Consider the following 27,809-nt stretch of genomic DNA (forward strand, 5'->3'; position numbering starts at 1 on the left):
CTACAAGCTAAAAACCCAATATATTAAAATCAATCAACCAATTCAATCAGAACCATACATCATGTTTAATAGTCAGGGGGCAGTGGGGTGGGGTGGGGGCAGTGCGAATGTCGGGGGGAGCTGATTCCAGAGGGCCAGGGCCACCATAGAGAAGGTGCTTCCCCTAGGCCCCGCCAAATGACATTGCCTGGTTGACGGGACCTGGAGAAGACCAACTCTATGGGACCTAATCGGCCACTAGGATTCATGCAACAGAAGGCGGTCCTGTAAGTCCCGTAAGATGCCATTTTGGCACATCTGGGAAAAACCAAATCTGAAAGTCCCCCGGGTTTTCCCCACCCAAAAAAAGGTCAAAGCCCCTGCACCCACATATCCATCACATGATCCAATCAAACCACCATTCCAACTGGAGATGTCTCCCAGTCACACCTCTCCAGGTAAACTCGATCTCCCACACAAAAGGGTGTTTGGAGAGATTGGTGTTTGTTGGCTTGCTTTTTGTATGCTTCTGCTGTTTCTGCTAGCAAGGTTTTTGTATCTTCCCAACCCTTCTTCAGCGACTATCCATTCATCTAGAGTCATAAAGGAGGGTGGATCTCTCAGCAGCAGAGGCATGGAACAAAATCCATACTGCTTGTGATCTGAAAGGGAATTAATCCAGTGCTGCTCTGCACTGAATTGTTGTGGGTCACATCTGTGAACTGCAGCATATCTGCCCAGTTCTCTTGCCAGTAACCACATAGCATCTTATATACTGCTCTACCATGGCATTTGTACGCTCCACACCTCTGTTCATGGCGAGCTAAGTGCCTGAGGTGATCTGACAGACTTTAGGAACTTGGCAATCAACTGCACACCTCTGTCTGAGATCACCCTGCAGGGCATTCCGTGCAGCCAGTAGATATGATTGATTAACAGTTTAGTCAGTTTCCTGGCTGACAGTAATCCAGAGCAGGCAATAAAATAAGTCAATCACAGTCCAGTCACTGTGTTTTCCCCACTCTCTGGGAGCTCAACTATAAAATCCATAGCGATATCCTCTCATGTGGCCAGCTGAGATTAGACACTTGTTGGAGGAGCCCAGGAAGTTTTCCTGGGCTCATCTTCATGATGGCACAGATGGTACTATGTACCATGGTACATAGTCCTCTATATTGGCTTTCATTTCACCGGAATTGCCTCCCAGTCAGGTGATTTTAGAAAGCCAAAGTGACTGGCCACTCAGGAATCTTGACTGTGCTGTAAGACTTGCAATCTCAAGCTGGTGGGGACATATAGTTTGGGCTCTTTCCAAGCTAGCGCCTCTCTCGTAGTCAGAATGTCTTAGTTTTCATTGAACCATTGGTCGGTTGGGAGTGCAGCTTTTAATGCTGCTGTCAGTTTCCCCTACATGGGGTTGTTTTGGCATTTGGCTTGGGTCCGGGTGGTGACTTGCACTGCTTGTGAGAGGGAGGAATGATGGTTTTCTTGATAGTGCATCAGCCAGCATGTTTCCCCCACTCCCAGGATGTATTTTTATTTATTATTTATTTATTTATTGGATGTGTATGCCGCCCCTCTCCGTGGACTCAGGGCGGCTAACAACAGTGACAAAAAACAGAATGTAAAAATCCAATATTACAACAGCTAAAAACCCTTGTTATAAAACCAATCATACATACAAACATACCATGCATAAATTGTAGAAGCCTAGGGGAAAAGATTATCTTAATTCCCCCATGCCTGATGGCAGAGGTGGGTTTTGAGGAGCTTACGAAAGGCAAGGAGGGTGGGGGCTATTCTAATCTCTGGGGGAAGTTGGTTCCAGAGGGTTCGGGCCGCCACAGAGAAGGCTCTTCCCCTGGGCCCCGCCAACCGACATTGTTTAGTTGATGGGACCTGGAGAAGGCCCACTCTGTGGGATCTAACTGGTCACTGGGATTCGTGCTGCAGAAGGCGGTCCCTGAGATAATCTGGCCCGGTGCCATGAAGGGCTTTATAGGTCATAACCAACACTTTGAATTGTGACCGGAAACTGATTGGCAACCAATGCAGACTGCGGAGTGTTGGTGTGATATGGGCATATTTAGGGAAGCCCATAATTGCTCTCGCAGCTGCATTCTGCACGATCTGAAGTTTCCGAACACTTTTCAAAGGTAGCCCCATGTAGAGAGCGTTACAGTAGTTGAGCCTCGGGGTGATGAGGGCATGAGTGACTGTGAGCAGTGACTCCCGGTCCAAATAGGGCTGCAACTGGTGCACCAGGCGAACCTGGGCAAACGCCCCCCTCGCCACAGCTGAAAGATGTTTCTCTAATGTGAGCTGTGGATCGAGAAGTACGCCCAAGTTGCGGACCCTCTCTGAGGGGGTCAATAACCCCCCCCCCAGGGTAATGGATGGACAGATGGAATTGTCCTTGGGAGGCAAAACCCACACCCACTCTGTCTTATCAGGGTTGAGTTTGAGTCTGTTGACATCCATCCAGACCCCAATAGCCTCCAGGCACTGGCACATCACTTCCACAGCTTCACTGACTGGACAAGGGGTGGAGATGTAAAGCTGGGTATCATCTGCATATTGATGATACCTCACCCCATGCCCTTAGATGATCTCACCCAGCGGTTTCATGTAGATATTAAATAGTAGGGGGGAGAGGACCGACTCCTGAGGCACCCCACAAGGGAGTAACCTTGAGGTCGACCTCTGACCCCCCCCCCACTAACACCGACTGCGACCGACCAGAGAGGTAGGAGGAGAACCACTGAAGAACAGTGCCTCCCACTCCCAACCCCTCCAGCCGGCGCAGAAGGATACCATGGTCGATGGTATCAAAAGCCGCTGAGAGGTCAAGAAGCACCAGGACAGAGGATAAACCCCTGTCCCGGGCCCACCAGAGATCATCCATCAGAGCGACCAAAGCAGTTTCCGTGCTGTAGCCAAGCCTGAATCCTGACTGCTGAGGACCTAGATAATCGGCTTCTTCCAAGGACCGCTGGACCTGGAGCGCCACCACCTTCTCAACAACCTTCCCCATGAAGGGAAGGTTGGAGACAGGGTGATAGTTGTTAAGAAAGGCTTGGTCCAGGGAAGGCTTCTTGAGGAGGGGGCGCACAAGTGCCTCCTTGTAGGGAGCCAGGAAGGACCCCGTCCCCAGAGAAGCGTTGACAATCTCCTGGACCCAGCTCTGTGTCACCTCCCTGCTGGCCGAAACCAGCCAAGAGGGACACGGATCCAGCAAACAGGTGGCGGAACTCACAGCTCCAATGGCCTTGCCCTCTTCATCAGGTGTCACCAGATTAAACTCTTCCCAGACAGATGGACAAGTACGGGCCCCAGTCACCTCGACTGACTCATTGTCAGTCGACTCTGTTTCCCAATTGGAGTCGAGGTCCGCCTGGATCCGAGCAATTTTATCAGCGAAAAACATGTTAAAATCCTCGGCGCTACTCTGCAAGGGCTCCCCAATTCCCCCCTGGTTAAGAAGGGAGCGGGTCACTGTAAACAGAGCGGCCAGGCGGGATTCCGCTGATGCAATCAAGGTGGCATGATACGCACATCTTGCCGCCTTGAGCGCTACTTTGTAAGTCTTAATATGAGTTGTTACAAGTGTTCAATCGGATTCGGACTTACTGTTCCTCCATCGCTTCTCTAGACATCTCTTCTGGCGTTTCAACTCATGGAGCTCCTCGTTGAACCATGGAGCTCTACGGGGTCTAGTGCCACGGAGAGGTCGCAACAGCGCAATTCGGTCAAGAGCCTCTGCAGCAGCCTTGGTCCAGGCTTCAGTCAGAGACTCTGCCGAACTGTGGACGAGTGTATCTGGAATAACCACAAGCGCCTTCTGAAAGCCCTCTGGATCCATCAGGTGTCTGGGGTGGAACAACCTAATTTTAATTCAAAAGTAAACTGCTTGAAATACTGTGCCCAGCAAACTTGCTTGGGGGAGAGTTTTATGGGTATTTTAAGGGCCTCGAGATTTTTGTGACAGTCCAGACCTCAAACAGCTCCTTATTCCCTTACAAGAAGTGCCTCCAAGAGAGAAGAACCCAGCAGACTACATATGGCTCGTTCTCTCATATTTCCCACCATGTTTCGATATCGGTCAGTTTTCTAGACACATACATGCAAGGCAAGAGCCAAACCTGCGGATCCTCTTGCAGGAGCACTGCTGCCATAGTGCTATTGTTGGCATCAGCTTGGACAATGAACTGTTTTTCAGGATCAGGGTGCTAGAGAATGGCTCTTCAGCAAAGAGCCATTTTAATTTCTCGAATGCTTTTTGACAATCTAGCAACCAGGACAGTGGCTGGATTGGGTGCAGTTTTATAGGAGGGCAGCTGTTTTCAGTAGCTCCATTAGGGGCAAGTCCACTTCTGTAAATGCTGGAACGAATTGACTATAAAAATCTGGCAACCCCAGGAAGTTCTGGAATTGCTTGCATGTACATGGGGGTTGCCAGTCTAACACTGCTTTCACTTTCCCCAGATCCATCTCAATCCCCTCACTTGACACTCAGTATCTCTAGGAGTCTAGGGAGGTCTTGTGAAATTTACATTTAGAAAGCTTTGCATAGAGCTTTGCGGCTAGGAGTTTTTTCAGTACCTGCTGCATGAAAGTGTTCTTCAATTGTCTCACTGAATATGAGAATGTCTTCCAGGTAAACTAGGACCCCCTTGTACAGGTGTCCATGCAGCACTTCATTAATTAGCTGCATGAATACAGCAGGGGAACCCTGGAGTCCAAACAGAATGATTTTTAATTGGAAGCTGTACAGCGGGCACTTGAATGCGGTCTTCCATTTGTCCCCTTCCCTAATCCCTGTCCAGTAGTAGGCTTCTCTCAAGTCCACTTTGGTAAACATCTTGCCCTTTGCTAAATGGCTCAAAGGAAGGGGGTAGGGGTTTTTTATGCACACAGCATTAATTCCATGAAAATCAACATAAAGCCTCATCGCCCTGTCCTTATTCTCTTTGAACAGAACCGGAACTGCTACTGTGGATATGACAGGTTGAATGAAGCTGCTGGCTAAATTGTCATTGATGTATTTCCTTAATTTAATCATCTTCTTTGGATCATGGAATACATTTTGGCTTTTGGCGACTTGGCCCCCAGTACAAACTCAATCGCGCAATTAGTAGGGGGGAGGAAATTTTATTCCTGCTTACTAAAAATGCTGTCAAATCCCGATATTCTTTGGGCAGCTAGGGACAGCAGAGGAGCCTATCTGTGGTGGCTGCATTATTTTCTACTTGGCTAAGGCTGCAGGAGTGTTGTGCTTGTTGGCAATTATTAGGGGGACTTTGTGGCAGTTGGCCAATGCCCATTCTTAGTTTCCTGTAGCCATCTTCCTACAGGATGGTAGGGCCCCACTTGTCCAACCAGGCAAGACCCAGTGTGATAAATTCCGTCTGTCAAGCCCAAGCCATCATTTTGAGTTAGAGACTAGAATAGTACTGTGGGAATTGGAGAGGGGTGGTTGCATGAGGGGGAATCCAGAAGATTCAAGTCATCCTTGGTCAAACTTTATGAATGGCATGTATGCATATGATTGTGATTGTTTTTTACACTATGGGTTTTTATCACAGGGTTTGTTTTAAAATTATATATGACTTCTTTTATTGTTGTACCTTTTTATATTGTTTTATATTATTTTGTAAGCTGCGCTGAGTCCTTCGGGATTGGGCGACATAGAAGTCAAATAAATGAATGAATGAATGAATGAATGAATGAATGAATGAATGAACGAACGAATGGATGAATGAACGAACGAACGAACAAATAAACAAATCCTTTTTTCAGCACCAGCCACAATTACAGGGGAGGATTGTGGACTTTGAGAGAACTGGAGTGGTCCATGGGATGAACTTGTGGGTGTGGGGACGAGGGATGAATCTTAACCTGGGTGGAGAACTGAAGGGCAAGTCCACTGCTTCTCCCTCTATCATATTGCCAGCAATTACTGATACTATGTCCTGATCAGATTGGTACTGGTCCCCATAGTGGTCTAGGTGGGACCAAATCCGATTAAAAGAAATAGGGTAGTTTCCCCAGGATCCCATCAAACGTCGCCCATCCTGAACCGTGGAGAGTATATGGGTGCCAGTCGTGGGATGGGGGCTGGCATCCACTGGTACTGCATCCACCTCTAGCTGGGCAAAAGGCCCCGCCAGGGAGGATTTAGTCAGTGGGAGGCTTGGCCTAGTGGTCCTTGCTTCTGTGCAGCACCAATTCCCGCATGAGCTGTCACCCAGTAGTCCAGGCCCAGTGTGGGTCAGGCACGATCCACTTGGTGCAATCAATAAAACAAGGATTGTACATGAAACAATATCAGGCCTATGAAAAGTATAAGCATGCATATCTACTCAGTACTTGGTTTGGGCCCCTTTTGCAGCAATTGCTGCCTCAATGCAGCATGGCATGGAAGCTATCAGCTTGTGACACAGCTGAGGTGTTATGGAAGACCAGGATGCTTCAATAGTGGCTTTCAGCTCTTCTGCATTGTTCGGCCTCATGTCTCTCATCTTGCTCTTCAGCAATGCCCCATAGATTCCCTATGGGGTTACGGTCAGGTGAGTTTGCAGGCCAATCAAGCACAATAATCCTATGGTCATTGAATCATGTTTTGGTGCTTTTGGCAGTGTAGGCAAGTGCCAAGTCCTGCTGGAAAATTAAGTCAGCATTCCCATAAAGCTCATCTGCTGAAGGAAGCACAAAGTGCTCCAAAATCTCCTGGTAGATGGCTGCATTGGCACTGGACTTAATGAAGCACAGTGGAACAACATCATCAGATGGCATGGCTCTCCAAATCATCACAAACACTGGATCCAAGCATCTTGCAGTGTATGTCTCTCCATTCTTTCCCCAACTTCTGGATCTTTGGTTTCTAAATGATATGCAAAGGTTGCTCTCGTCAGAAAAGAGGACTTTGGACCATTTAGCAACAGACCAGGTCTGTTTTTCTTTAGCCCAGGTAAGATGCTTCTGGTGGTTTGTTCAGGAGTGGCTTGACGAGAGGAATACGACAAGAGGAATAAGCCCATGTCCAGGATCCATCTGTGTATGGTGGTTCTTGATGCCCTGACTCCAGCCTCAGTCCACTCCTTGTGAAAGTCCCCAACACTTTTGAATGGTCTTTTCCTAACAATCTCTCCAGGATGCAAAAGGCTTTGATTTTGTTCAGATTAGTTTTTAAATCAAGCGATTACTAGATTTCTTTCCATAGAATTACAAGTAAATTATTACTTGCAAACCCGTGCTAGATTTCTTACAAATCAAATAGTTTCAGAGTTTTTTGAGTCAAAATGTGACTGCTTTTTTCTTAGACCTATATAATTAATGAGGAACCATACGCCAATGCAAAGAATAAATATATGAAAACACAATAAATCTAAAAAAGTATTTTGACAGTTCAGATGAAATGTACTAACAATATTCCAGAAGTCTGCCTTATTTCTTAGATCAATATTATTACAACTTGACAAAAGCTCCAAAAACAAAGACAAAAGATTAGAAATATGAATTTATTTAGCCACTTTGAAATACAAATTGGAAAAGAGCACTTATACAACAAGATATATTTTACTAATTAAAAACCTGCCCCATTTATTTATCCATCTCTGTTTTATTTTTAACAACATTTTTTTTCTGCTTTAGAATTGTTTATTATAAGATTAGCTGCCTGGGTATCACAACCACATTTCATATCCTGACTGTAGATGGCACTCATTTATCATGTACTTTTCCATCTAATGTGGAACAACCAATTACTTTGAACTGGATTCATGAAATTGGAAAAAGGAAAGAATCAGGGAAATTTAGGATGGAGGCAGTTTTTACATTTGTCCTATTCAAACCTAAGACTGAATGGCTATTATTTAACAGAATTCAGATTACCAGGTAAATCAGACAAATATTCTCCCCCTCCAATAAACTAGGTAATTTGGAATGTCTTCAATGCTATTAATCTAATAATGGTGGTGCAGTAGAGTGCAGTATTGCAGGCTAACTCTGCTCACCGCCAGGAGTTCCATTCTAATCATTAAAGGTTTACTCAGCCTTTCATCCTCCTGAGTTCTGTAAAATGAGGACACAGATTGTTGGGGACAATGTGCTGACTCTTCCGTAAACTGCTTAAGAGAGCGCTGTAAAGTACTATGAAGTGGTCTATATAAATCTAAGTGCTATGCTAAATATGAAAGAAAGAAAGCTGGAAAATATTGTTAAGGAATGTACAGAATCCTTGAATTATCAAGGACAACATGCTCAGAGGGAAACGTGAGATTCCAGCAGATATCAGGAGATATGAGTAATTATTCAGTCATATAAGACAGATACATTAAAGTGTATAAAATAGTATTTATTTTAAAAATAGCACAGTCGAGGTAAACAGTCTGGTCATACACATACACATTCAAATCTGTCAACATCTCTCAATACAATAATAATATTACAAGCCTGTCTTTGTTTTACGTATCAGACATACATTACAGCTTACAAATACATCAAACTAACACCGAGCTTACTACATCAGTCTCAGTGAATCAGCAGAAAGAACAGAGAGTGCAGAGAGAAACATGTTTTCTGTCTCCCCCTTATGGCAATTTGCAACACTACCTCTTAAAGCTATAGTATTTCAATACATATAAGCATTCATTGTTAGCTTGTTTATATACTACAAACCAAACTGTTTGAACATAATACTAACAAATATGGTTTATCCCATGTCACTCTGTTTTAACAGACAGAATAACCTCAAATTAGTTCTGAATACTAATTTCATAGCTGCTGAATTATCTGCCTAAACACTGGACAGCCATAGGCTAAAAAGCTGCCTAAATTAATTGAAACAATAGACACTGTTGTTAGTTGTCAAGTCAACCCATCGCGACCTCATGGGCAACATTCCTCCAGCTTTCCTGTCCTCCACCATCCACCAGAGTCCATTTAAGTTCCCGGCGGCTGCTTCAGTGATTCCATCCAGTCATCTCCAATAGATACTACTATATTCAAAAGTATTGTAGTGTTCTTGGTGCTCCCTGCAGAAGTGGGGTCCACCAGATTCGAACAAATTCATCTGAACCAGTAGTGACCTGCTGGTGATGTCATGATGACTTTAAAATAATAATAATAATAATAATAATAATAATAATAATAATAATAATAATAATAATTAAAAAAATTCCTGAGCATGCTTAGAAGATGAGTTTCCGGCACTGCACATGCATCACCATCTTGTTTTTGGCTTTGGGGGAGAGGATTCTTTTCAGATTTTTCAGTCCTGCACATGCGAAGGAAAGCACAGCCACACAGTACAGGAGGAAGCAAACCAGCACAGCAAGGTAGGTTAGAAACAGCCCCTCCTCTCTGAGCTTGGTTGTTTGTTTCCAAATGTTTTATTACCCAATTAAGTGACATCATCAATGTGTGAGATTTGCCACCTGTTTATGTGAGGTAGCTTGCCTTTCAGTTTTGGTTGGGCTATACTGTAATTTCCTCCTTGGTGGTTTCTTGATTATTGCTCTGTAGAGATTCTTGGTCATCCAGGCCATGGTTGTCCCAAAAATGCTTTTTCAGGAGACAGCTGGACTTCCTTGTTTTTTCTTTGATGATGTTTCACTTCTCATCCAAAGAAACTTCTTCAACTTTGACAGAATAGTGGAAAATGGAAGGATTTATATTAATCGCAAACAACTAGTCATTTGTATCCCCCCCCTTGATTATTGTTTTCTGCCTTATAGTTTGTCTGATGCCGATTCTGACTCATCTAAATTGTGGGCTGCTGGAGATGATGTGTTCTAGTCACTAGCTAGTTTTTTTATGTCTCTTTTGAATGGTGTGTAAATGATTGATGTGTGTATCTCTGTGTGCCTATCGATGGTTGATTTGTCTGAGTGCTAGGTCTCCAGGGATTCCTTAGCATTTTTGGATTTAGCTTGGTTTAGGATGGTTACAGTTCTCCAGTTGAAACTACGATTGATCTATTTCTGTATTATCCTGTCATGTCCTGTCATGAGACTTAAGTAGGTGCTTGTGGATATGTGCTTTTAGTCTTTCACTTCTCTGAGTTACATTGCAGTTCGTGCACTGTATACTGTAAATGTATACTGTAAATGGTTGTCCTCCCTATTTTTCTTGAGCTACTGAGTCTTTGGATTTGTTAAATATGTTTTGGTGGCTGGTTTGTGTGCTGCAGTGCTTACAGTGCTGTTTGTGGTAACTTGTAGCAATTGATCATTTCTGAGAAGTTTTTGATGTACGCAAGCATTATTGTTTTCCTCAGTTGTTCTAATTGTGCCATAGTTGTTTATGTGATTAGACACTTCTTGATAAAGTTGCGTGGGTATCCATTTTGTTAGAAATATTATATACATGGTCTGTTTCTTCATTCTGGCATTGTGGATTTGTGTTTGCAGTCAGTGTTCCCTCTAATTTTTTCGGGGGGTGGGCGGAAAAGTATAGTGTCTGAGCGGCAGTCCCTTCGGGACTGGGCGGCACAGAAATAATAAATAAGTAAGTAAGTAAGCAAGCAAGCAAACAAGCAAGCAAGCAAACAAACAACAAACAAACAAACAAATAAAAAACCCACCCTGTTTTGCCTCAGAGAATTTCAAAATAAAATACTGTACTGTGGGTCTATAACAGTGAGCTCATAATAGGGCAACTCTATCAATATCAAAATGCCACTTAAATAGTTGAGCTAGTTTCAAACTAGATTTTGATTTTCTTTCTCTCTTCCTTACTCCCATTCTTTTTCTTTCTCTTTTCCTTCCTCTCTTTTTTCTATCTGTTTCTCTCTCTTCCTCTCTTCCTCTCTCTCTCCTTCCCTCTCACTCTTTCCCTCTCGGCTTCTGGGCAGGTTTGGAAAACTCTGAGTTGATGATGATTTTTAAGTGAGCGATTGCTCACTGCTCAGCTTAGAGGGAACTATGTTTGCAGTGTGTTTGTTTTTGCCTGGATCTGGTTCTCACATGCTCTTCTTCTGGGAGGTTGGATTATTACTTTGTAGTGAGACACCTAGTGTGGGTTGCTTTCTAACGATTTCTAGATTGTCGTTGTTTCCTCTGCTGATGAGATATTGAGGAAGGGTAGTATGTTGCTATTCTCCTCTTCCCTTATGAATTTTAATCCTGCAAAGGTATTGTCGATTGTTTCACTTGTCTTCTCTAGTTTTTTCTTTCTTATTATGATGAAAGTATATATTGGATTGATACTTTTGGTTGTATGTATGGATAAAAGTTGTTATCAAATAACTATGCAAACGCTTTATTGAAATTTGATGTTTTTTTAATAAGCAGGTGTCATTCGTGCTGATTTCTGGAAAATGTTATCCTGTAAACAAAGCATAAAATAAACAGTATTCAATGTATTTACCAGACCAAAATAGTTTGAAAAAAAGCAAAAATAATTGCAATAAAATTTAAGAAAGCTTTTTATACTGGGTATGCTGACGAATTTGGACCTTGGGGGTGTGACAGATATACTTGCATCATCTTCTTTTCATGACAAAGATTTTTTAATGTCAGCTCCAGAATGGAATAATGTCCTACTCATAACTTAAAGGTACTGCTTTATACTGTAAGAAGCCAGGTTAAAACAAGACTTTGAAAAAAATGAAACTTTAAATTTCTAAAAGTAGCAAGGTAGATTTCTAGCACCCTGTTCCTTTTTGAGACCACAGCTTTCAAGCCTCAAAAGAGGAAAAGGTCCATGTATGGCATAAATAAAATTTTTGGAATAAATGACTTCAAAGTTGAATAAACACTTTGAAATCAAACTTCTAGGTTCATATTTCAGAATAATAGTTAGGTTTGTTTTTATTTAACATTTACAGAAGTCTCTGTAATTTAGTCTGTGTGAGGGGAAAATATTGTGTGCTCTATGTAAAACAGCTAATGGCTAGGTTGACAACTAATGATAAACCGTTAGATGGTTTGTATGTTTTTGACTTAGTCCAATATGTAAATACACCCATTATAACTTATTATTACATGCAAATCAAGCCACAATGACATATTTGAACAAGCCATGGTAGAGGCTCCAGTTCACAGTCAGTATGGCCATTGGCTGATTGTAGACGATGCTAAATTAAGAAAATGCTCTGGATTTTTTTTTTTTTTTGGTCTCTGGTTAAATGTCAGGTCAAACCATCGTTTGATTTGGAGATTTGGCCTGCCACATACTATGCATTAGACTTTATTCATGCTGTGAGAATTTAGGAGGGGTTGCTGCTTGAGGGAAGTAGAAATGTAGCCATAACAAATTCCTTCCTGATTCTCAAGGTCATCCTTTGTTCAAAACCTGCATGGAAGTTGATGGGAGTAATGGACACGTTGGCATGAAGGAGACTGGTCAACGTGTTGAACTTGTGGATGTGGGAACAAGGCAATGAACTTTAAATTGGGTGGAGAAACCCTGGTAGTTTTAGATTCGGGTTTCTCACAGATGTGCCAACATGACTCTGCTAATAAATTGGAACTTTGAGGAATGCCATGCCTCAGACTCTGATTTAATTTCAAGTACTACTTGAAATCCTGACATTAGATATGTACAATATGCTGACATTTTTAAAAAGTGCCAGCTATGTTTTAGCACACCACATTCTGTACACTTGCTGCCCTTTTTTAAAAATAAGGAACAGAGCATGGTGTGAACTCAGATTTGCATTAATCATGGGATTGTTATCCAAACAGTCATTTCTATGTAATAGCCTTTTAGGATTCAGTGACCATGCTTGAAAAGATCATCACTATTTACCTCTGCTTCTTTGCCTCAGATCTGTCTGTGTCAAACAGCTGCAAGTCCAATTATGAAAACATTACACTGTATTGTCTTTGACTGGGGTGTGGTTTCATAGACGGTGCAAAACTCATATTCCACACAAAGGCTTTTCTTTGCTATGGTCAGCATTATACAAGTCTGATTTATGGGAACTGAAGTCACACCCAGATGGAAGATGACGATTCACTCCCCAGTCACATGCAAGTGCCTGAACCTCACCCGGCTTGCGCTGTCTTCTTTGATGTTCTGCTTTTCTTTCAAACTACAGCTTAGATAGTAAAAATTTAAAGCCTGGCAGCTTTGGCAATATAATTTTTTAGGCTGCTTACTAATAGAAAACTGGATTGTGTGACCTCAACATTTTTGGGATTCCAGCTCCCATCAACTACAGCTATTACAACAAACTTATTCTGAAAGTTACATCCCAACTATTTGGAGGGTAACATGTTGGGAAAATGCTTTTGTAAGAATTTGTATTCTTTACCGTTGCTGGTAATCCAGAGAGGTTAACCATTACAGCTTAATCTGACAATTGGTGCCAAAAGAAAACAATGTAAAGCTGGCTCACCTTGGAAATTCCTGTAGTAAAATCTTTGAAACAGGTAGGAATGTGCCTCTTCTGAGATGCAATCACAATTCAATCTTCTATCAACCAGAATATTCCAGCAAAATTTCTAAGGATTATTTTGACTGTGTTGAAAGCTTTAGCTTTGCTGATGTATGATTCAGCATTGGTCTCATCCTTTGCTAAATAAATATTCAGGTCAGTAAGCAATTAGTGGACAGTCTGTTGGTCAATAGCAGCACCTCTTCCTTTTGCAGTTTCCTGCTTTTCTGAATGAACAATTCAAAACTTCTTTCAATAATGTTATTAAAAATTGTATTAGAGATACAACCTATAAACCTAATACAAGAACACACACAGAGAGATACACGTGTGTGGGGGGGAATAAAAAATAACAATCCATTTTCTATTTCATAATATTTTCTGTAAATACATCTCTAAATTTTCAGTTCTTGTTATTGATCAACAAAGGTCCTATAAAAATTAACAAAAATATCTAATGACATCAATGTATAATTCTTCTTTCCATTTAGTCTAAATCTCCTTCATTCTTCTCTTAACAATTAAATATTACATAAACATAATAAAGCTGAAAACAATCAAATATTTGGATTGTTTTAAGGATCCAAAATGATAATGTAAATATTACACACTAATCCACTAAACCACTGAACATTTCCAAAAGAGAATCTACAGTATCCAAACTTTATAACCATTAAACATAATCAAAAATGAGTTGTTCTCATTTTACCAAATAAACCAATTTTGTAATTTTTCCTCCCTTTCTTCCAGTTCTCCTTAATTCTCAGATAAAAATCTAACTCCTTTTTTTCTAGTCTATGTATCTTCTCTTGAAGTTCTTATGATTTTTATCAAGTCAGTTTGTACTTTCATGAAGTAACTCTACTAAAGCTCTTATATTTCAAATTAAAAGGACAGTTCACAATGCGTTTGGTTATATTATTTGCATGGGGGTTTTTGGTCTTTAGAAATTAGGAGCTTGTAAATCCAATGTTTCTATTTTTGGGGGGAAATTGTAATTTTAAGGCTGCCCTAGAGTCTATTTTGGTTGTTTTCAGAGGAGTTTGTTCATCTTCCATAACAACTGTTAGTTCTAGTAGAATTAAATTAAAAAATCAAGCAATTCACATGCCCACAGACGAAGTTTCCTTTAAAGAACCTATCATATGCTTTAGTAATCAACTTTCAAAGTCTTGAGTTGCATTAAAATGTAAACAAACTTTTTCCGCATGATTTTAGTTTTAAAATCTTTCCATAAATCAGTTTCACAAAACATTAGCAACTAAATTACTTAGAAACAACTATGGTGTCTAAAACAATTCTTTTACTATATTTTGTTACATTTTTCTTTTTACAAAACTGAAAAGACATAGTTTCCTTTTTTTTAAAAATTGACTCAAAGGAAGTTCATCAATTTGAAAGCTGATAGTTTTTTATTCTAAAAAAGGCAATACAAAAACTAAACTAAAATATGAGGTTTAGTCAAGTCTTTAGTCCATGAAGGTTGCATTTATGGCTCAGAGCACAATGGAACCCATGATCCCCGACTGACCGCAAGAGGCTGCAAAAACATGTTTTTTTCTACCTGCTCATAAAAATCAGCTGTCTGTAATATTAGTAGGCAATCTCCAGATCTCTCTTTCTTCCAGAGAGAATTTAGACAGTCTCACATCCAACTATCTTTCAGCAATTGCATGGAAAGGAGAAAATGTGGCACCAGTTTGCCTCAGCTAATCCTCAGGGGTTTAAAACTTGATGTAATACAAGAACTAATGAAAGTTCTATTTTTGGAACTTTGTTTTTTAAAATATACTTTAAAAATTTTAAATATATTTTAAAAATACAAAGGCAACAGTATATAATGGAGCTCAAAGTTGGATCCAAACGTATCACACCCCACATACTATATTTTTCGGCACATAGAGTATAAAACACACATTCATTTTTGGGAAGGAAAACAAGAAAAAAAAATCTGCCTCTGCCTAACAGTATCCCTTGGTATTCATCTGGCTAGCATCCTTCAGCACTACATTATCACTGCCTGATTCAGCATGGGTAGCTGATTGGTGGTTGAATACTGCCAATCAGCTCTTCCAGGCTGTGAGGATCACCACAGCTCATCATCACTGATCGTTGTCTTCATGTGTTGTTTTCGGCCTCCGCCACCATCGCTGATCCCTGCCGCCTAGAACCGGCCAAAACTGTGATTCATGGAGGCCAAAAACAGGGCACGAGGAGGCAGGAAACACAACACGGAGGCCAAAAATGCAACACACAGAGGCAGAGATTGGCGGTGATGTGCTGTGTTAATCCCTGCAGCCTGGAACAGGTTTAAAACAAGTTGTGCCAAAGCCAGAAACATAACGTGGAGCCTGAAAATGACTGGTGAGTGGAGGCTGGTGGGTGGATGGGGCTTTGGCCACATTCCCTGTATAAGACGCACAGACAGTTCAACCAAATTTTGTGTGTGTGTGTCTGTGTGTGCATCTTATACTCCAAAATATATGGTACATTTAAGGAGTGAGAACTTCATGGATTTCAGAAAAGTATATTTAATAATAGTTGGGTTACAAACATAACTTTCAAAGCATATTCTCGGGCTAACTTATAGCAAGCCTATTAAAACCTCTCTTCATAACTTTTTCTTCCTTTGCCCCCCATTCTGGGCTTGGCTGCATCTTTTCAAAACAGCTAAACCTGATTTTAAGTCTCTTACAATACATCCTGCTAAAGCTGGGATCCTGATTTTGATGCCTGGATGTTCCAAGAAACCTGTGGATCTTCCTTCACACCCATCAGGTTCCCCATTTTTTCTAACCTTTCATGTTTTTTTTTTAATGAGATGCTTCCCATAAAACAAAACACCAACTTTTAGTATTATCTTTATTTCCAAAAATGCCTCAAGAATTCAAATGGGCTTCACAAGAGGTCTTAAATAATAACAATTATGGGCAGCAATGTGTAGTCACTTGTCAAGAAAAAAGACAAATTAAATACAAGTAGCTGGTGGGTCTTGTGACTTTGTGGAGAAATATGAATTTAGCAGTGCTTGTAGGTGACTATTTAGAAGCCATTGTGTCACTTAGAAAGTTCAATATGCTCTCCAAATTCCAAATGTGTCTACCAGCCCACAAATGTAAAACATTCCTGCAGTAATAATGGATAGTTTTGGTTTAATGTGCTATTGGTAATTTGTATGCCATTTATTATTTAATGTATAGTGCCAACTGTGAATTGTGGGTTTATGCAGAAATATAAATCCAATCAAAGGCTGAGTCATTGGTATAGAGAAGTAGAAGTAGCCATCTGCAGAAAACCTATTCCACTATAATAATAACAGTAGCAGAATCATGGAGGGAAGGAAATATTTAGCAATAGCAAGTATTATCTTATTAAAATGCAATATCACCCACTATGTTGCACTATTGAATATACTGAAGTGCTGGAATGATTTTCCTTACTCTATCATGTTCTTTTAAAATATGAACTTTTAGCTATCAAGTAAAAAGTATTGGACTTCAACACAGTTCAGGTGACTGAAATAAAATATTAAGTTGGTAAGTTGTTCTGTTTAGGTTTACAGCTTCAGGAGATTCCAGCTATAGTTTTACTTTTCAGAACAAATTCATACTCCTTAATTCTGTGCAGACGTTGTGTTATGTACTGAATCAAAATGGCAGTTTGCATGCTTTTAAGAGTATGAGGCACTTTCTTTAGTTATTTAATAGCAGCATTCAATATGAAGGAGCCTTCATCTTTGTTACAAACCACAGGCAGGGCTTAGCTAGAAATGTTCTAGCCATGTATTGTAGATGCACTTTGAGACACTGGCATATAAAACCAATGATGCATTTAGAAGATAGTCTTTCCAGCTAATAAATTGCTAGTGATCCCAGTGAGACTTTCAAGAGGTATGTGTTTACAAGGCAATGATTAAAATGTATTTCAGGAGCTATGCAACATGATGCAGCATATATTTACTCAGAAGAACTTCCCATACACTCCTGAATAAGGCTTTCAATGAAATAAAAACTACTGTTGAATTTAAGAGTTTAAATAGGTAGTATTTTTCAGTAGCCTTTGAATTTTTTCTTAAATTTCTGGTTCAGGAATCTGTGCGGGTTTATAATTTTAATTGTTCACTTTCTGAAATAAACTCCATTTGTTTATACATTCATGCACCTGTGCATATCAATCCAACATAGGGTTAAGCTGTCCAGGTTAGGTCTGTATTCCAGAAGAATTGGAGTGGAACATTTGCTACTTAGACTTAGAATGACTTTATTGTTACTTTGAATGTACATTAATCAGCATACATTAAAATAAAATTTTGTCACATACAGCTCTCAAAGGGTCTCCACCTCTAATATACACTGCATAAACATAATAAGATAAATAAATAAATAAATACAAAATTATGCACGTACCCACATATATGACATGGAGAAACAACACAATCTAGTTTGGATGTATTCATGTACACGGCGGGGGGAAAACAAATCTTGTGAGTTTACCAGGTAGAAATACTTTGAAACCTCCTGCCAGAGGGCAGCAACAGAAACAAACTATGAAGAGGGTGTGTGGGGTCTCTAAGAATGCTTCGAGCTCTAAGCACATAGCGCTTATAAGCAGCATCCTGAATGAAAGTAAGCAAGTTTCCTATAATTTTCTTAGTTGTCCTTACCACTTTCTGAATGGACTTTCTATCTGAGGCACTGTTGCAACCAAACCAACCAGTGATGCAGTTTGCTTAAATGCTCTCAATCGTAACTTTATAAAAAGTGGCTAGAATAGAATAGAATAGAATAGAATAGAATAAAAGGGACCTTGGAAGTCTTCTAGTCCAACTCCCTGCTTAGGCAGGAAACCCTACACCACTTCAGAAAAATGGTTATCCAACATCTTCTTAAAAACTTCCAGTATTGGAGTATTCACAACTTCTGGAGGTAAGCTGTTCCATGGATTAATTGTTCTAATTGTCAGGAAGTTTCTCCTTAGTTCTAAGTTGCTTCCCTCCTTGATTTGTTTCCACCCATTGCTTCTTCTTCTATCCTCAGGTGCAGAAGGAGAAAGATGTGTTCTCCTCAACCGATGCAGGAAATGCAGACACTAGTTTGCATGCTTCACTAAGGATGATGTGTGGAAAGACCAGTTCAGACTGTTAGTTATCTGGTACCTTAGTCTACAAAAGGCTTCAATCTATTATTATTAAATTTATTTGATGTCTATGTCACCATGGTGCTACTCTAGGTGTCTCACAACAATAAAAAAACCTGAAGAAATAAAAAAAGAAGTTTAAACAAAGCCAAAACAAAACAGAATAAAATAAAGAACGAAAGGAAAACAAAGAAAGTACATCATTATGACTAGTAGTAGCAGAGAGTGGTGGAGGGGAGTTGGAACATGCTGTCTAGCTAGCAACCACCTTTATTCCTATACTGTAATTACAACAAAGTTCAAGTAGTCCATCAAAGCTTGACAAGTTTCTCTTTAGTGCTTTACATAGATGTAACTGCATCATCACACAAGGACTGTCTTTGTTCCAAGAACAGTGTCTTGCTTTGTACTCACATTCATTCTCACATTTGTTTTCACATACTGCACAAACCGCCCCAAGTCCTCCGAGAGGGGCGGGATATAAATTCTATTATTATTATTATTATTATTATTATTATTATTATTATTATTATTGTTGTTGTTGTTGTTGTTGTTGTTATTATTATTGTTATTATTATTAAATAAGCAGAAATTTTCCACAACGAATATTTTTGCCTTGTTCTGTATACTACTTGATCTTTCATACATTCATTCACAAAATACATGCTACATCATAATGCTACATCACATGGGTGTCCAGAAGAGATGGCTGCTTTCTTTGGAATAATGAAAGCAGCATCTCAATGTTGCATCGTATGCTTCACCCCTTTGCATATACTGTATGTGGTGTGACAATGCATGCAGAAAATGGCACTCATTATTACATCTTATGTAATAAATACTGTTTCATCATTCTACCATTCACTACTATGGATGTTGCTATTATATCACTATTTATTTAGGACATTTATATGGCTGTCCAACTCACAGTGACTCTGGATGACTTTCAAAGACATTATGATTGAAATTAAAAACTCGTTTACCACTCGTTACCAATAGCACACCCAAAAGTAAACCTGGTCGGCTACCTAACACCAGTGTTCCCTCTAATTTTTTGGGGGGGTGGGCGGAAAAGTATAGTGTCTGAGCGGCAGTCCCTTCGGGACTGGGCGGCACAGAAATAATAAACAAACAAACAAACAAACAAACAAACAAACAAACAAACAAACAAAAAACCCACCTTGTTTTGCCTCAGAGAATTTCAAAATAAAATACTGTACTGTGTGTCTATAACAGTGAGCTCATAATAGGGCAACTCTATCAATATCAAAATGCCACTTAAATAGTTGAGCTAGTTTCAAACTAGGTTTTGATTTTCTTTCTCTCTTCCTTACTCCCATTCTTTTTCTTTCTCTTTCTCTTTCTTTCTTTCTCTTCCTCTTTCTTTCCTTCCTCTCTTTTTTCTATCTGTTTCTCTCTCTTCCTTTCTTCCTCTCTCTCTCCTTCCCTCTCACTCTTTCTCTCTCGGCTTCTGGGCAGGTTTGGAAAACTCTGAGTTCATTATGATTTTTAAGTGAGCGATTGCTCACTGCTCAGCTTAGAGGGAACTATGCCTAACACAGGTTGAATGTCAATTCTACCTCAATGCCACTGCCACCAGCCTGGCACCTGTTTTATCTACACCAAAGCTGAAGCAGCGCCCCAGTGGTCAGCAGCAGGCGGAAAAGAGGGAACGGTGTCTCCGCAGCAAAACCGGTCGTGGGCACCGGAGAGCAAGAGGAGGCAAGGCGGGTGGAGAGGCAGCAGCGGAACGAGGATATTTCCAATACACTTTTCAAGACAGGCCGGTCGTTCCGGGTTTTTTTTTTAATACCTTCGCGGGTAAGTTTAAATTCAAGAAGTTGAGACACAACATAAATAGCAAGAAACAAGACACGTGTAATGTCTAGAGCAGTGTTTCCCAACCTTGGCAACTTGAAGATATCTGGACTTCAACTCCCAGAATTCCCAAGCCAGCATTCGCTGGCTGGGGAATTCTGGGAGTTGAAGTCCAAATATCTTCAAGTTGCTAAGGTTGGGAAACACTGGTCTAGGGAGCTTTTCAGTCATCCAGGTCACGGTTGTCTCAAAGGTGTTTTTCCCCCCCTCAAGACTTTCTGGTTTTTCTCTGAAGACGTTTCGCTTCTCCTCAGAGAACTTTCTTCAGCTCAGAGCTAACAGGCGAAAAAGCTTCTCGGAGGAGAAACGAAACGTCTTCGTAGGGGGGGGACGGGACCAGAAAGTCCAGTTTGCGTCTTGAGGAACAAAACACCTTTTGGGGACAAGATAAGCGGAAGAGCGACAGAGGGCGAGCGAGTCCCCTGCGAACGAGCTGCAGCCGCTGAGGGAAGAAGGAATCCCAAACGCAATCCGGCGTTGATTCGGAAACACACGCCCCGACGTGTGAATTCAAAAGTTCGGGCCTCGAGTAAGGATTACTACTACACAACTGCAACAGGAGAAACGTCCGCAAGGTCGTCTTCCTCCTGTACGCGCTCCCTCCCCTCTCGCCCCAACTAAAGGCATCAACATCGAAGAAAGGCGCCGGGAAACGCACGACGGAATCTCTTTCCGCGGACAAAACTGCAACCAGGTATGAGAGGATCCATCGGCCGGCCAATCAACGTCCCTCCGGCAAGTATGGTTTTTGTTGTTGTTGTTGTTTTTGGTTCCCCTCCGCAGCCCGACAGCTGCCCCTCCCGAGCGGACCACGTGTCACGGGCGCCGCCGCGCAGGCTCGGCGGAGGCTCCTCCTTTCCCTCCTCCCACCCCACCCCCCCGCCCTCCCGAGAAGTCTGGCCGGAGCGGGGGAGGAAAATGGCGGCCGCGAAGGCGGCTGGGGCAGACGGTAGAGGAGGCGGCGGCGGGAGCTGCTGAAGTCGGGCCGGGGTCGACAGCCAAAGCGGCGGAAGCTCCGGGCGGCCGTGAAAGACTCGCGCGGTGAGTAGGAGGCTCGGGAGCCCAAGGAGGGCTGAAAGGAAGGGCATCTGGGGAAAAGGTGGGGAGGGGGAACGATGGCATCCCCCCTCCCGCCGCCCCACAGCGTCCTCCCCCCTGAGGGGGGGCTTTGGAGCCGCGCCAGCGAACTCTCTCCACCGGCCACCTTCAGCCGTTGCGTGGCCGGGCGCTCTTCTTTCAGCCGCCGCGGCGCTTGCTTGCTTTGGCTTGGAGTTGTTCCTTTCCTTTCTCCTTCCCAAACAAAAGCTACCTGGGGCCACAAGGCGGGTGGGGGGGGACCCCACTCGTGGGCTCTTCGCTGAGCCCCGGGCCGCCTTTGTTTGAAGGACTTCCCTACTTTTCAGCCGTTCTTTTTTTAGAAAAAACAAAACCTCCGACGGTTCACTTCTTGGCAGCCTCCCTGTGCCGCTTGCAAAAGAGACGTCCAGCCTTTTATTTTTCCCCTTTTCCCTTCTGGGTGGGTGACAAACACGCGTGGGTCCCGAAGCTCGTCCTTGCCTCCCCCCCCCCCCCCATCATCTCATTTTCGCATTCTCCTCTTTCGGCTCCTTTGCCTAGTTTCCCTTCTCTTACTTTGCAGCAGAGATCCTGGGCTCTCTTGGCTAGTGGGAGCCGATTGGCTGTGTGTGCATCGCTCCGTCTTTATTGTATTTATTTATTTGGTACGTATTGGTGGCATACAAAGATCTAATCCTATTGATGTACATGATACTAGTAGAAGAGAAACATTAGGACAGGGGATGGAAGGCACTCATGCACGCCCCTTAATCTTTCTTTCTCTCTCTCTATTTTCCCCCTTGCTCCTCTCCCGCCTACCTTTTATAGAGGCTACCTTTGCTATTTAGAATGTCTGAATGGCCTCGGTTCGGAGCTTTTGAAATTTGTGCTTGTGCAAGAACTTTACACATCCTTCTGATTGACGCCCAAGTGCTGCTTTTGATCCCAAGAAGCAGGAGAGCAACAAATCCTCTCGGATAGGTTATGGATTTTTTAAAATAAAACTCACCAGGCATTGAAGATCCAGTGATCAGCATTCTTTTGGCCTGTTTGACCAGAACCTAAATCCCTGTGTACACTTATATGGGACTTGCTTTCAAGAAATTGTCCCAAAAATTGTGTTTTAAGTCTGTCTGTGCTGCCCCTGCTGGCTAAATAAGCAAAGAGTAAGATCAGTCCCATAAAGGGTGTATGATTTGTGCATTGAGCAAGTGCATCCACAAGCTCACTCCAGGTCCTGTGCTGGTTTTTGGCATTCTAGTGGATGTGACTCAGATGCCCAATTTTCTATTGGTAAATTAATTTCTGCTGATCCCTGCAGAGGTGGGAGAATGAATTTGCATGCTGCACTTTTTATCTTGGTATGAATCTGGCAAAGTTAACCATGGTTTTTCTGGTGATTTCTGTATAGCTTTTTTCTGCCTGTAGTACAATAAAAGCTTTTCTAACCAATATTGGATACGGCGTGGCTATTCTTTTCCTTTGGAGGCCCACTGATCTTGGGGTTTGTGTATGTGGGGGGGGGGTGGATGTCTCTTCAAATTAGTGTTAACTCCTGGCAAGATTTACAGATGTATTAGCAAAATTTAACCAATAGAGCAGAATTGGTAAAATAGCTTCAACATCTTTAAAAACTAGTGAAAATGTGTGTACTGTGCTGTCCTTAATGTATAAATTGTCAGGTTTAGAATTACCAGCAATCCTTAGCATCACTGATTAAAAGTTAAGACAGAGGCTGAATCAATAAACTACTTCCTTGAAAGGAACCACTGAATTCCATACCTGGAAATTTATATCTAGCCACTTGCTGTGTTGTTTGCAAAGGGAAATTGTGTCTTGTTTTTGTTACATATTGCTTTTCTGTAGTCCCCAATTCTTCCATTTCTGGTTTTGGGATCAACATTCCAATTTGTCGCCATGGGTCAACTAACTTTGTGTGTAAGATGCAATGTAATATCTGTCTGCAGTATTCTGCAGGGACTTTCCTATTGACAAATATAGATATCTGTGAATTAGTTCCATATTTGTTTTAAGGAGAGTTTTTCCTTTTGCTATTGCATATTTTTTTTCTTAAAGCAGTGCTAAGGGCTAAGGTTTCTTATTTTATACATACTGTCAGATTCTCCTTGAAAAATAATGTAGATGAATAGACTATTATTCTCTTAGTTTCCAGAGGAGTTGCACACATGGATGATGGGGATAATGGACATTTGGGATAGAATAGTAATGAAAGAGCTCATTTCTTGAACTAGATTTTTCATGCAACCTATTTTTTTTCTGTATTAATTTTGTCTAATAATGGATACCATAATAAGTACATTTTTTATGTTCTACAACCAATTAATACATTTTGTCCTGCATCAGAAACTATTGCATGTGAGTAATTTGTACCAATTTCAAAGATTTGTTCACTGATAGCAATTTTCTCTCTATTACATGTGTACTTTAAGACCTTTTTATATTAAAACTTGAAATAATGTAAAAGTTATTATCTGAAGATATTTTCTGCAAATATTAATACTACTGCTTATATGTAAATAGTAATGATACATTCCACACAGAGAAAGTTTATAATAGTGGACTGCATATTGAAGAGAAATAAAGTCAGAAGACATTCTATGTGTCTTAAAAAATATTAAAACCTTTACTCCCTTTAGAAATAATACTAAACAGTTAAGATGATTAAGGTCTTCTTTCTCCACTTCTTAATACTTTTTAATTCTGTGTTTTTGGTCTGATTCCCCCCCCCCTAAATATTACAATTAGAATTCTCTAGGCTACACTAATTTATTCCATTCAGTTTATGTGGCAACCAGCTCACCATTGTGATCCTAGGTGGCTAATAGCAGTTAAAAATATACAATCAAGAATAAAAATAATTAAGAGGAATTCACTTAAAACCCGTTATTTTAAAAAGAGACAAAATCTTTGATGCAAAGCCTATACTTTTGTACTTGAATCCTGATATCAAGCACAAGTTCAGTGTATGTCAGGTTTTGTGTTGTGATGTTACAATATATTTCATAACTTAACAGCCCCATGCGGGTACCAATGGTTGTAACCATGGCTCAGAGTAGAGTAACATATTAATATTAGAGATCATAAAAAATCCTAGGTGGCATAGTGTAGCCTTTTCCCACTCTTAGGAAACTAGGAAAAGAGAACAATGAAAGGAGAGTAAAAAAAGTACACAACCTTGGGAATTGAACAGCTTGCATTCAGAAGTTGTGGGAGCTTCATCACTGGAAGCTTTCAAAAAGAGAATGGACTGCCATGTGTCAGAAATGGTATAGGGTCTGCTTGGGCAGGGGGTTGGACTAGATGACCTATAAGGTCCCTTCCAACTCTGTTAATCTGTACCTGTACTAATGTCAGTTGACATTCCTACTGCAAAGATTTTCTGAAGCTTAAAATATGAAACTAGTTGTGATAGAATAGGATTGCCAACTGTTCATGTGCATCAGTTGGAGATTAAATGCATTATGATGGTATAGAGAAATAATGCCATATAACTTTGTTACTCCATTGTGATATTGCATAATGCACCCTGCAGGAAGGTTAAGCAACTTGTTCAGTTAGTAGATTGCATTAGATTTTGCGTGAATAATTCATGCCATTCTATATGTAGATTTTGTTTGTAATTCTGTAGATTAGAAATTAATTTTAAATACTTTTTTCCTCCTAAGATTTTAAACTCAGAGTAGGTAAGGCTACAAGTTATCTGTTGTTGGCCCAGCAAGCTCAAGGAATGATAATAAGCTATACACCTGCCTGGAATAGCAATTCTGATACCTGAATGAAATGCTGATGTCACTGAGCTGAGTGGGGAGGTGGTTCTTCATTTGTCTATATAGAATGCAGTTCCTAACAGTACAACTAATAGGTGATAGTTTTCGCATATAGTCAAAATCAAGTTCAGAAAATAGTTGCACGGTTCACCCTGCTGATACGATAATCTTTGATCCAATGAAGTTTTCTGTCAGTGTAACAATGAAAGGTATTTTTGGTGATTCACACCTGCATCTTTCCAGAACTGTTCAAGGGAATTTTCATAGTGTGACGTAAGTTAATTTGAAGAAAGCATGCCCCATGATGTGACAGTTTTGCAATAGACATGTTGAAGCAGTCTAGCATCGGTTCCCTGCAAAATGTATAGGAAATTTATAGTAATTTATTTGTTTATATTAAAAGTTTCATGTTGCCTATTTACCTGATTCTTGCAGTGAAAGCCAGGATGGTGAGCTTAGGTCAGTCACTCTCTCAGGATGGTTGTTGTTAGGAAAATAGAAGAAAGAAGGTGGGTATATATGTTTGCCACCATGAATTACTGGTATTTGTAAAAACATAAACAAAAAAGGCAGAATACAAATAACATAGATAAATATCCAAAATTATAATGTGAGAATTGAATCTGAAGTTTCATTGTCAATGAGAAAATGTGAACAGAGGTGTCCTTTATGTAATTGTTTAAATTATGCTTAAGGTCAATATCTTTTTAATATTTTTTTTCCTTCCATTCTTTCTTTTTTTCCGTAAGTGGAACAATCTGGGCTTTGATGGGGGGAGTTAATTTCAATTAATTACCTCATATATACTGAGACCATGCCAGTGTTGCAATTAAGCATACCATTTGCTGCTAGTTGATTTTAAAGGTTGATAGTGACACATGGAATATGAGACTTGTTTTCACAAGTGATCTCAGAACACATGTACAAGCATGCTGTAGTGTTGTGTTGTCAGATCTGGAGCCTGTCTGCTTGAAAATCAGTGTGTAGAAGTGAACATAATATTTAGTCGGTATAGCCCAAGTTAACTTTATGATTATGCTGCCCAGTAGAGTGGTTAAATGCTATTTGAAGTTATGACAAACGTGACCTGGATGACTGACAAGACAGGAAGTTATGACAGCTTCAGAAAGGGTAATTATGGCCCATTAAATTTTATGCATTCCCCCTTCCTGCAGTCAGAAATGCAGGAAAATTTCAGATTCCTGCAACCAACTCACACATTAATGACTGGTTGCAGCATCCAACAGTCACATGACCAAAATTTTCAACTTTTTTTTTTTTTTTTTTTTTGCTATTTTGGATTTCCTTCCCCCTCCGCCCCCGTTTTTGGCAAAAGTTACCCACTCAGGAGAATTGATTCACTTAACAGACATGATTCTTTTAACAATCATGTGATTCAGACTTAACAACCAAAGTAAAAATGGTTGAAAAATATTTCAGGTGGGTGCCTGATTTGCAACCAGAATGACTTATAGTCAAAATTGGGGTCCTAATTGTGGTTGTAAGTTGTGTCTAGCTAGTAGTGTTCCTTTAATATCATGTCCTCACATTTTGCAACCATTGCAGCATCCCTCACAGTTATGTGATCAAAATTCAGATGCTTGGCAATTGGCATGTATCAATAACAGTTGCCATGTCCTGGGGTCATGTGAACACCATTTTGCAATTTCCCAGGTAGCTTCTGAAAAGTAATGAGAGAAACTGGATTTGTTTAACAACCATGTGATTCATTTAACAACCATGGCAAAAAAAGGTCGTAAAATTGGGCACAACTCAGCAGCTGCCTTGCTTAGCAGTAGAAATTCTGGCTCCAATTGTGGTAATAAATTGAGGACTACTATACTATACTGTATTGCTCAAAAAAAATAAAGGGAACACTCAAATAGCACATTCTAGATCTGAATGAATGCAATATTCTCATTGAATACTTCATTCTGTAGAAAGTTGAATGTGCTGACAACAAAATGAAATTGATTGTCAATCAGTGTTGCTTCCTAAAGTGGACAGTTTGATTTCACAGAAGTTTGATTTACTTGGAGTTATATTCTGTTATTTAAGTGTTCCCTTTATTTTTTTGAGCACTATATTAAAATTTAGTCATGCAAGCTTGACATTAACAATTGTAACTATTGTATATACGGTAACTTTCTGCCAAGAATGATCTGGTGTACCCTTACTTCCTCTTAGCTTCCTGGAAATAAATCAACTGTTCAAAGATAAGCATTTAGATTTAATAAAAATGTTCACATAATAAGTTGCAGTTGCTTTGGGTCTTCATTCTTAATCTGTCTCTTCTTTCTTAATCACAGATAATTTAATGCAGATAGTGAATTCTGTACTCCAGTGTTCCTAATCAGAGGTTTTGCTGTTGTATGTTATACCACAAATAGTATGGTTAGATGCAAACTTGTACATTTCATTTTCTTTTTTCAAATATATTACAACAATCTACTTCTCTGTTTCTGGTAATAAATTGCTCATTTTTAATTAATTACAGTGAATTTGACCTGTAGGCAACCATCTTGGGCACGTCGGCTTCTTAGTCCCTACTCCTTGCTTGTGACAAGAGTTCCGGTGTATTCTTTGTA

At 40.5% G+C, this 27,809-nt stretch overlaps 1 protein-coding gene across 1 annotated transcript in view; it reads left to right on the plus strand.

The window, feature by feature from the left end:
• The first annotated feature begins 21,275 nt into the window (after positions 1-21,275).
• The window catches only part of BTBD7 (BTB domain containing 7), a 79,758-nt gene continuing 73,224 nt past the window's right edge, over positions 21,276-27,809 (plus strand). The window contains exon 1 of the mRNA XM_070752966.1: positions 21,276-21,418. The gene's annotated coding sequence lies outside the window, so the exon portion shown is untranslated. The remainder of the gene's footprint in view (positions 21,419-27,809) is intronic.

This window comes from Erythrolamprus reginae, chromosome 1, assembly GCF_031021105.1.
Source record: "Erythrolamprus reginae isolate rEryReg1 chromosome 1, rEryReg1.hap1, whole genome shotgun sequence".
Lineage (NCBI taxonomy): Eukaryota > Metazoa > Chordata > Lepidosauria > Squamata > Dipsadidae > Erythrolamprus > Erythrolamprus reginae.